Below are 10,795 nucleotides of genomic sequence, written 5' to 3'. Positions count from 1 at the left end.
GTCACAGTTTGTTGACCCCTGGTCTAATGGAACAAAACCATAGTATGAGAAACCCACCCAGATCAGCACTCTGTCAAGCTGAAATTACCCCAGTTGTGTGTATGAGCATCAGGATTGCAGGAAAACACAAGCAATTCCAAAAGCTGAATCAGTTTCCCAACCATTTCCTTACACCAGCCCTGGATGTCCTCCCTCCCTGACCTGTCCTGGACTTGCCCTTCCAAGTGCGTGCCTCCTGTCACTCCCTGCTGCCCCACCGTCCTGCCTTGTGGCCCTCCGAAAACTTGTTCCTTGAAGTTTTCCCTGGTGGGAATGCCTTTACTCTTTCCGTGGCTGGTCAGTGCAGAGTTGATCTTCAAGAGTTGGCTCACATACCGAGCTGAGATTTTGAGGAACTACTAGGGCACTACCTAAAGCAAAATGGCAAATGCGGAGCACACGTTATGCAAGTTCCCTTCCTGTACCAAGGCAGGCATTACTAGTCAATCAAGACAATCTTTCCCACCTTAGGTAGCCATTAAATCAAATAGAGTTGCTTCTGTGATAAAAGCTCATTGCCATTCAGGCCCCATAAGAAGAAAGAAAATAGCTGCTTTAGTGCTAGTTTCTTTTATGACCAGGAAAGTCCTGAAGTCTGAGATAAAAGTGTTTGTAAAATCCTTAGCACAATACTATGAGCCCCATAAATGGGAGTTGCCATGAGCCCCATAAATAGGAGCTTCCGAGGTTACTGGCTCCAACTTGGGCTTCTGATGGCCTTGTCTGGAAGATTTGAGCCCAAATGGAAGAAATTGGGTCTAGCAAATCCTGGGAGAAGTTTTGAGGGTAGTTAGCTAAACCCTAGGATCTTCTGCTTTCTAGTAATTCAGGTCCCCTATTTCTCATAAGAGAAAGAGTGGGAAAATACTAATGAAATAGCCCCAAACTTCCCAAGGTGGGGGTGCATATGCAGGGGAAGGAAGGGGTGATCATCCTTTGGGGCTTTAAAGGCTCCTTTTGCTTTAAAAAAATCAAAATCCCCTTCTCCAGCTTCTCTTCATTCTTTTTTCTTTTCCTTTTCTCTTTATTTTATTTTATTTTCAGAAGGAGTCTTAGTCTATCACCCAGGCTGGAATGCAGTGGTGTGATCTCTGCTCACTGCAACCTCCGCCTCCTGGGTTCCAGTGATTCTCCTGCCTCAGCCTCCCTAGTAGCTGTGACTACAGGCGCCCGCCACCACGCCCGGCTAATTTTTACATTTTTAGTAGAGATGCGGTTTCACCGTATTGGCCAGGCTGGTCTCGAACTCCTGACCTCGTGATGCACCCGCCTCGGCCTCCCAATGTGCTGGGATTACAGGCATGAGCCACCGCACCTGGCCGCTTCTCTTCATTTCTTTGACTTTGTTACACTCCCTCCTGTCTTAGGGCCTTGGCACCTGCTGTTCTCTTTTCCTGAAATGCCCTTCCCTGCCCATTTTACCTAATTGATGTTTACTCATCCTTCAGATCCCAGCTCTGATGTCCTTTCCCTGGGGAAGCCTTTCTCGATAGCCTGACTTTTCCCTCCTTAGACACTCTCCTTTGTGCCAGGTTGTCTGTGATCTGGTAACATCATCTCCTCCACTGGGTGATAAACCCCATAAGAACAATGAGTAATGGTGTCTGTTCATTTATCAACTGATTCATTCATTCATTCATTCATTCATTCACTCAACGAATATTTATTGAGGACCTATCATATGCCAGATCGGATGGTCAGGGAGACCAGGAAGCAGGAAAAAGGGAGATGCTTATAAGAAAATGAATGCAAAAAAACTGTGACTGGGCAAAGTGAGTGAGGGAGCGAGAGTGAGAGAGGGGAGGAGTGGGAAGAGCTGAGATCAAGGGGGACGTTGGCTTTAATACAAAAAGCAAAGGGAGACTGTCGTGCTACAATAATGCTGCAAAACAAATTACCCCAACATTCCGTGGCTTAAAACAATAAGCATTAAGTATTAGTTCGTGAGTCTAGGTGTCATAGTCCTTCTGGCTTTGTCTGGGCCCTGTCATGCTTCTGTGGTCAGCTAGGGGTCACATAGGTGGCTCTGCTGATCTAGGCTGGCCTTTCCCACTTGTTTGAGGGTCAGCTTCCTGGCAGTGGGTTTAGAATGGCCCTGCTGGGTGGACTTGGCTCTCACTCATGTGATCACTCATCCTCCAGCCTAGGCTTATTCTCAAAGTGGAAGCAGGGCTACTAGTAAGAGAGCATAGAAGCCACAAGGTCTTGGGATTGTCACAATGTCACTTCTGCAAAATTCTATTTGTCAAACCAAGTCCAGCCCAGGTTCAAGGGGTGGGGAAATTGAAGCTCCTCCCATCAAAAAGTGGAGTCCAAGTCACATGTCAAGGGGAGAACACGGAGATGGGGGAGAGCTGGAGTCACAGAAGGTGGAAGGTTTTAAGCAGGGCAGAGACACCATCCCACTACGGTTCATACAGATCTCTCCGGCTGCTGTGTGAGGAATGAACTACGGGGTGGCAAAAGGTGGGAAGAGTGGATAGAGGGAAGCCAGTGGGGTCCACCACTGATCTATCCCTAGTGATAACACATGCCAGGGCACAGGTGGGGCTCTCAGTGACTGTTGGACGGATGTACAGGTAGAAGATGATGGGTGGGTGTTCTCGGCCACTGGTTGAGCCAGTATTAACTGCAGAGGGACACAACCCCTCAACTTGGCCCATTAGAAGCTCCCTCCCCTTCCCCTAGAGCTGTGATGAGGAGACAGCCTTCTTCCTCCCAAAGTTTAATTAAGTGATCTGCCTCCATGGGGTTAATCCTTTTACCGCTGCCTGGCGCTGACCACAGGGGAAAGCATGGGGCGGTGTAAAATGTCAGTTGTCTAGAAGGCCTGGTGGGGCACTGAAAGCCACTGGAATCTGGGGAAAGGTAGGGGGTGGGATGGAAGCCGGAGCCCCTGTGGGGGCAGGATGTCTGCTTTCCAGACGGAACACAAAGGCGCTAAGCTCAGTTTGAATCCCGTCCCAGGAGGAGATGGGGAGGAGGAGGGAGTTTGCTAAGAAGCTTCTGGCTTGGATGGGCTTTGCTTTGACTGCTGCCCATCCGGGTACCACATTCCAGGGCTGAAACCTCAGCTGGCTCACATTCCTGCCTCTTCAGAGACTCATTTCCCCTCAAGGGCAGACAGAAGAGGTGGGCAGTCCCCAGTCCCAGCCACGCAGTTCTGGACCTAAAGAGATTGGGTTTGGATTCCATATCAACTGTGTCCTGTGTGACTTAGGGCATATTACCTAACCTCTCTGTGCCTCCATTTCCTCATCTATACAATGGGAATGGTAACACCGTCTTCGAGAGTTACTGAGAAGATGCAACTAATACCTAGAGTGGTGCCCTGCATGTAATGGGTGCTTCCTCCTACTGTTATTGTAATTGTCCCTCAATATCCACGAGGAATTCATTCAAGGACACCCACCCCTCCCCAACCACACACAGAGATATCAAAATCCATGAATGCTCAAGTCCTTGATATAAGGTATATACTATATGGAATAGTATTTTCATGTAACTTACACACATCCTCCTTATACTTTGAATTGTCTCTAGATTACATATAATATCTGATGCAATGTAAACACTCTGTAAATACTTGTTATACCGTATTTTTTGCATTTTTAAAATTGTATATTGGCATTTGTTTTTTTTTTTTTTAATATTCTCTATCCAAGGTTGGGTGAATCCACAGATGTGAAACCATGGATATATGGAGAGCCAACTGTATTTCATTTATCACGTGGAATGGTCGTCTTTTGTCTCTACTAGCCATTCATGGACTCCTTGGGAGCAAAGTCTGTGTCCTAGACCTAGGGCCACTCTGGAGGCACCTGCCACCTCATGACCAGTGACCAGCATCCACAAAGGTCTGCAGAACACAAGCTGAGTCACCTTACCAGGCAGCTCTGCTCACTGCGAGATCCCAGCCTTTGGCCTAGGGCTTGGCAGGTGTTGCCTCCTGTTTTCATGTGTGACTCATTCATTCATTCATTCATTCATTCATCAGTGAATATTTGTTGATGCCATTTCAGTTTCCCCACCTGTAAAATGGGGCATGGGGAGGGGACCATTGGATAAGGCAATTCCTTCTTGTCTACCATGTGATGAGAAACCAGCATGTCTCTAACATGAGACTGAGAAACCCCTCCCCCTTTTCCCTGGAAGCAACTCCTGTATCTGTTCCCTGCGTGATATTTTTCCCCAAAGGCAGAAATCGTGGCAGTCCCCAGTCACAGGAACTCAGGACACTTGTTGAAGGGAGAGAGTTTCTTAAGAGCAGTTGCTTTTGGGGGCAAAGACCCAGGAACTAAGGTGGGGGTCAGGTAGAGCATAGAGCAGGAGAGGTGGGGACATAAAATAGTGCTCCAAACTCACCCTGGACTCATTACCCTAGCCATCGCCAGCATGTGCCAAGAACTTTCCACTCTCCGTTTGTTGTCCTTACAGTTCATTCTCCCAATAGATGAAAAACAGAGGTCCAGAGAGGTGCACAACACTATACAGCTGGTGTGTAGGGAGGCTAGGCTTCCAACCAGATAGTCTAACTTCATCGTGGCCTGTGCTTTCCACCTCTTTGCTCTATGGCTTCTTGACTCAGTTTCGCCACCTACCAAGTGGGGCTCTCAGTATCTTCCTTGCAGACCTAGCAAGGGTATTGAGAAGAGTTCTCCCTGTGGGAGCTGAGGGCTGTCAGGGAGGCTGAGACCATGATGCCAAGCGGTCGAGACCATCCAGGCTCTGACGTCAGACTTCCTAGCTCAGGGAGCTGGGGCAACCATTTACCCTCCCTGGACCTCAGTCTTTTCATCTGCCAAATGGGGTGGATTTGTTGAACCTACCTCCTAGGATGGTTGAGAGGGTGGCAGAGCTGTGTGTGATGTGCCTGGCACAGACAGAACAGATCAAAGAGGCTCCCCCAGCATCTGGCTTGTAAATGGTCCACGTGCGAGCCACCACTGGAGACTCGGGAAGAAGCAAGTCTCCCTGTCACCATCGTGGTCTCAAGAAATGGCAACCCCAAAGCACTCCATAAAACCCAAGCAGTAGTTAAGTTGGACTTCTGAGTGAAGAGGAGTAATTAGTGCACTTCCCACAGAGAGTAAAACCCAAATGTCAGCCAATGCCAGGGCCATTAAAGCCATCCTCAGCTATAGCTCTTGCCTGCTGCTGGCTGGGTCTCCGCCTCCCTGCTGACCTTCTCAAAAGCAGAGGACAGCACAGCAGGGAGCTTCCCAGACCTGCGGACCGGACTCAGGGACAGAAGATGGGCTTTGTGTTTTTCTCAGCTCTGGCACCAACATCTCCTTGAGTCTCATCTTTCTCATCTGTTAAATGGGCTGTATCTGCCTCATAGGATTGTAGGGAGAATTCAGTTTGACCACGTGTCTAAAATGTTAGGCAAATGATAGCCCTTCTGGATGAGGTAGGTAATACCACAAGGGCAAACAGTGCCCAAGACATAGTAGGTATAGTAGATGCTGCTGGTATCTCACTCAGATCTGTTTACTCATGGACCTGTCCCTCACTGTTCCTCTAGGCTGTCAGCATCTTCCATGTCCAGAGAAGGAACCAGAGCTCTGCTAATGGGAGCTGCCATTGAGTAGGAAGTTTTGCCACGTGCAGCCCCTAAGGCGGCCCACAGCCAATGCTGTTTGATACAGGGGTACAAAAGGCCAGCCCTTGGCCTCAGGGTTGGGGGAAACTCTGTGGGACCAGTAACACCCCACAGTTCCCTGTGGGATCTGATTGAGGTTGGACTCTAGTTACCATCACATCTGCCCAGATTCTTCTCCTGCTCAGCCCTGCTTCCCTAACCTCTCACGGGTTTCTCCGGCAAACGCAGCCTCCATAAAAGACTTCATGTGAATCCTAAGCCTCTAAGGCTCTTCCTAGAAAGGGAGTCTAATTTAAGATCACAGGTGTTCAGTAAATGCTTGTTGAATCAACATATTGCCTGTTATTAAAAAAAAAAAAAGAAAGAAAAAAACAGGAGCGGGACCAGGTGAGGCAAGAGAGGTGCCGAAGGCCCAAACTTTAAGGAAGGGTCCATTCTTGGAGTCGTGCAAATGCCCAGCCCTGCTGAAAAACCAGAACCCGTTTAAGCATCAATCAATCAAGAACCAGCTATGTAAACCACAGGACACCCTAAGAGAAGATGGAAGGTCAGGGTTATGACATTGATTCCTGAGTCAGTTGGAGACAGACCTGAGTTCCAATCTTGGCTCCACCATGTAACTGCAACTTTGCACAAGTCACCTCACTTCTCTGAACCTCTGTTTCTAAAATGGGCATGATAATACCTCCCTCATATGGCTGTTGGAAGATCTGATGAGATTGTGTTAATGTACTTTGCACATAGTAGGTACTGAAGAAAGAGTAGCCATTGTAATGGCCTTTAGAAGCACTTAGTGCAATTTTCTGAAAGTGCCTTACATGGGATGTCTCCTTCGCATCCCTGCCTTGTGCTACCATCCCAGTTATCTGCTAGACCTGATGATTCTGATTCTCATGTAGGGCACAGTAGAACACATGATTAATTTCTAGTGATGGATACATTCCCTCGACTTACCCATGTGTGGATGAATCCATGTCTAAGGGATCTTCTAATAAGAATTGCGATTAAAATAAGATGTGCATAAATGCATCCATTCTATGAATTGGCCCAAGCAGCTAAAGGAAAAACCACAACAAACAACATAGATTTACCCTTCCAGAGGTGAGATGACAAAGCTCAGGCTTTGAAGACCCGCATCTGGCCGCGTCTGATTCCACCACCCATTACGTAGCTGAAAGCAAGCTGTGTTTTCTTTCTCAGCCTCAGGTTATGTGTCTGCAAAATGGGCGTGATAAAGCTCATAAGACTAACACTGACATAATGCTATGTGCCTATGTATTGGGCTAAATTTATTTATTTACACGACCCCTGAAGTGTGTAACGTTGGTATTAGAATGATCTCCATTTTCCAGATGAGGTAGAAAAACCATCCAGAGGTAGAACTGGCAGTTTCAGAAGTAGGGAACATCTTAATTTCTAGCAGAAACTGGGATAAACCCGGGGTATGAGATAAAAATGGGAGATTCAACCATAAAAGTTTGGGAAATTAAATGATGCTGTGACTATCTGGGATGCTTGCTGGACAGAGCCCTCATGAGGGCAGGGCAAGTTAAATTATCTTCATAAGCATCCCTGTGTTCAGTAAAACCCAAGCTTTCTTTTCTTTTCCTTTTTTTTTTTTTTTTTTTTTTTTTTGAGACAGAGTCTTACCCTGTCACCCAGGCTGGAGTGCAGTGGCATGATCTTGGCTCACTGCAACCTCTGCCTCCCGGGTTCAAGCGATTCTCATGCCTCAGCCTCCTGAGTAGCTGGGATTACAGGTATGTGCTACCACGCCCAGCTAATTTTCGTATTTTTAGTAGAGAGGGGGTTCCACCATGTTGGCCAGGCTGGTCTCGAACTCCTGACCTCAAGTGATCCACCTGCCTCAGCCTCCCAAAGTGCTGGGATTGCAGGCGTGAGCCACCACGCTTGGCTGACTTTTCTATTTTGAGTTTTTTGGGGGTCCAGCCTTTTTTTTTTTTTTCCTTTCCAGCATTCCCTATTCCTTGTTCCTATTTTCCTACATGCTCAGTCCATAGAGCTTGGGTGAGGCTGAACCAGCTTCAGATACAAGGGTGATCACATGACCCAGCACCCGCCAAAGGAGTCCAGCCCCTGGCCTCATTGATTGGTTCCAGGATAGGCAGGTGACCAAGGTTTGGTCAATTAGAACATTTCAGCTCTCTAACTACACTGATTGGCTTTGGGATGGGCACATGACCAAGTTGGTCCAATCAGAGCCAACCCAGGGGCATTTCCCTGGAGCGGCTGAAAAAGAGGAGTCTCTCGAAATTCAGCAACTGCTAACAGCGAGGAAGGGGTAAGCAAGAGACTTCCGGGGGCCATCTCGTGGGACTTGAGAAGGAAGCTAACACCCAGGAAGCAGGATCAGGGGAAGAGAGACACACACACAAAGCCCTGATGATCTTGTTTCAGCCTCTGGGTCCGGCTGAGCCTAAAGTCTTCCATTCCTGGATTCTTGTTACATGGGACAATAAATTTCCTTTTTCTTGCTTAAGTCAGTGTGAGTTGAGTTAAAAAGACAGAGCTTAAAAAGCTCTGTCTGACACAAATGTCTGGCCCATTTGCATAATTTTTTTCCCAAAAGCAGCTTTCTTCCCATCATCATGTGATGCCACATATATATACACGTGTATATATATATATGTATGTATATATGAGATATATATATATATTTTTTGTGTGTGTGTGTGTGGCATGGTCTAACTTTGTCGCCCAGGCTGGAGTGCAGTGGCACAATCTGGGCTCACTGTAACCTCTGCCTCCCGGGTTCAAGCGATTCTCATGCCTCAGCCTCCCAAGTAGCTGAGATTTCAGGCATGCGCTACCATGCCCAGCTAATTTTTGTATTTTTGTAGAGACGAGGTTTCACCATGTTGGCCAGGCTGGTCTCGAACTCCTGAGTTCAAGTGATCCACCTGCCTCTGCCTCTCAAAGTGCTGGGATTACAGGTGTGAGCCACTGCACCCGGCCATGTGATGCTATTTCTAAGCACCAGTGTGGAAGAGAGTCAAAATGTGGCATCGGACTGCTGAGGCCGAGGCAGGCAGATTTGGATCAAATTCCTGCTGCTCCCTCCAGACCTGAAGCCCTTGGGCAAGGCCTTTCATCTCTCAAAGTCTCAGCAGCCTCATCTGTAAATTGAGGATATTAATATCTCCCCTCACAGTGCAGATGAAACGGGAAAATGTTTGTTAAACCTTTTCACATGCTGTTCCTTCTGCACAGAATGCTCTTCCTTCTCTTCTTTGCTGACTTAGCATCTATTCATCTTCAGAGTCTCAGCTCAAGAGTCATTTTGTCAGAGCTATCTCCCTAACCTCATTGGCCAAGACCCGTTGCTCTGTGAAATTGTCCCATCCTCTGGAGCTTTCATTAAAGAATCAATGTGTCATTCTAGGCATGACTATGTGATTAATGTCCACCTCCCCTACTAGAATGTAAGTTCCAGGGGGACAGGGAAGTGTCAGTTTCCGCTCACCACTATGTCTCCAGTACCCTGCACAGAGCAGGCCTTTGAGAAATGGTCAGTGCATTAACTGCTATTGCACTAGACTCTAATCAGAAGTTTTAGGAGGTTGGGTGCTCAGGCCTATAATCCCAGTGATTTGGGAGGCCATGGCAGGATTGCTTGAGCCCAGGAGGGTGAGACCAACCTAGGCAACATAGCGAGGCCCCCATCTCTACAAAAAAATTTTAAAAATTAGCTGGGTGTGGTAGTGCATCCCTGTAGTCCTAGCTACTTGAGAAGCTGAGGTAAGAAGATGACTAGAGCTCAGGAGTTAGAGGCTGCAGTGAGCTAGGATCCTGTCACTGCACTCCAGCCTGGGTGACAGAGCAAGACCTTGTCTCCAAAGATAAAAATTAAAAATTGAAAACAAAAAAAGTTTTAGGTAAGTAGTGTTTCTTTGGACTCAGCATACACAGAAGTGAGCATTTGAAATTACTAGGATGCTATGATTCCAGCAAGTGTCCACGTGGGTTCATTCGACCCAAAACCAATGGAGATGAGCACTGGTCTGTATATGACTAGCCTGAGCCATGCAGATGGCAGGTCTTCATCCATCAGCCAATGGACAGTCACTGTTCCCTTAGGTCCAGGAAGGCAGGAACAGTGGCACACAGAAGGACAAGTGGCCTTCAAAGAACCCATAGAAGGGATGAGCTTAAAAGGAATGAGATGAAGGCTGGGTGTGGTGGGTCATACTTGTAATCCCAGTGACTCATGAGGCCTAGACAGGAGGATTGTTTGAGGCCGGGAGTTTGAGACCAACCTGGCCAACATAGTGAGACCCCTGTCTCTATTAAAAAAAACATTAAAAATTAGCCAGGACTGGTTAATTAGCACACATCTGTCATCACAGCTACTCAGGAGGCTGAGGTGGAAGGATCACTTGAGCCCAGGAGTTCAAGACTGCAGTAAGCCATGATCATGCCACTGTACTCCAGCCTAGAGTGCAGGTTAGATGCTAGGTTAACAAAGAAGATGCTAATTTTAACAAGGAAAAGCATTCTGTGCAGAAGGAACAGCATGTGCAAAGGTTTAACACATATTTTCATGTTGCATCTGCACTGAGGGTATATTAATATCCCCATTTTATTCATGAGGCTACTGAGCATTTGAGATATGAAAGGCACTCCAGCCTTTTATTCTTTTCCTGAGACAGGAAAAGAATAAAATAAAATAAGGGTATTGTGGGCTCTGGAGAAGACCTACCTGGGTTTGTAACTCAGCCCTGTCACTGACTAGCTGTGTGGCTTTGGACAGCCTTGATCCATCTCAAAGACTTGCTTTCCTCGTCAGTAAAATGGAGATGTCATCCCTCTGTTGCAAGGAGACAGACGGCTGGGTCCAAGTCTCTGCTCCTCCATTCACGTTGTGTGAACACGGCTCACTGGTTTACCATTTAGAGCCTCAGTTTCCTTGACTGTAGGATGAGGGAGCAACAGAATCTAATTCTTAGAGAGGTTGGAACGATGAGGCCATTTAATGAATTAAGTGCCAGCCACCAAGCCTGAACTTAATAGATACTCAATGTGTGTGGCTACTGCTATTCTTCTACTACTCCTATATTAGTATTAGTAGGTAGTAATATTAATATAATGAATGAGCTGCCTTATGCCAAGCACCCAACACTGCCTGGGGCA

The 10,795-nt window shown here is 47.1% G+C and overlaps 1 long non-coding RNA gene across 1 annotated transcript in view; it reads left to right on the top strand.

Annotated features, from left to right (window-relative positions):
• The first annotated feature begins 7,878 nt into the window (after positions 1 to 7,878).
• The window catches only part of LOC129010068 (uncharacterized), a 28,810-nt gene continuing 25,893 nt past the window's right edge, over positions 7,879 to 10,795 (top strand). Inside the window, exon 1 of the long non-coding RNA XR_008492917.1 lies at positions 7,879 to 7,946. This is a non-coding gene — a long non-coding RNA (uncharacterized LOC129010068). The remainder of the gene's footprint in view (positions 7,947 to 10,795) is intronic.

This window comes from Pongo pygmaeus, chromosome 10, assembly GCF_028885625.2.
Source record: "Pongo pygmaeus isolate AG05252 chromosome 10, NHGRI_mPonPyg2-v2.0_pri, whole genome shotgun sequence".
NCBI lineage: Eukaryota > Metazoa > Chordata > Mammalia > Primates > Hominidae > Pongo > Pongo pygmaeus.
This window is presented reverse-complemented; position numbering and strand designations above follow the sequence as displayed.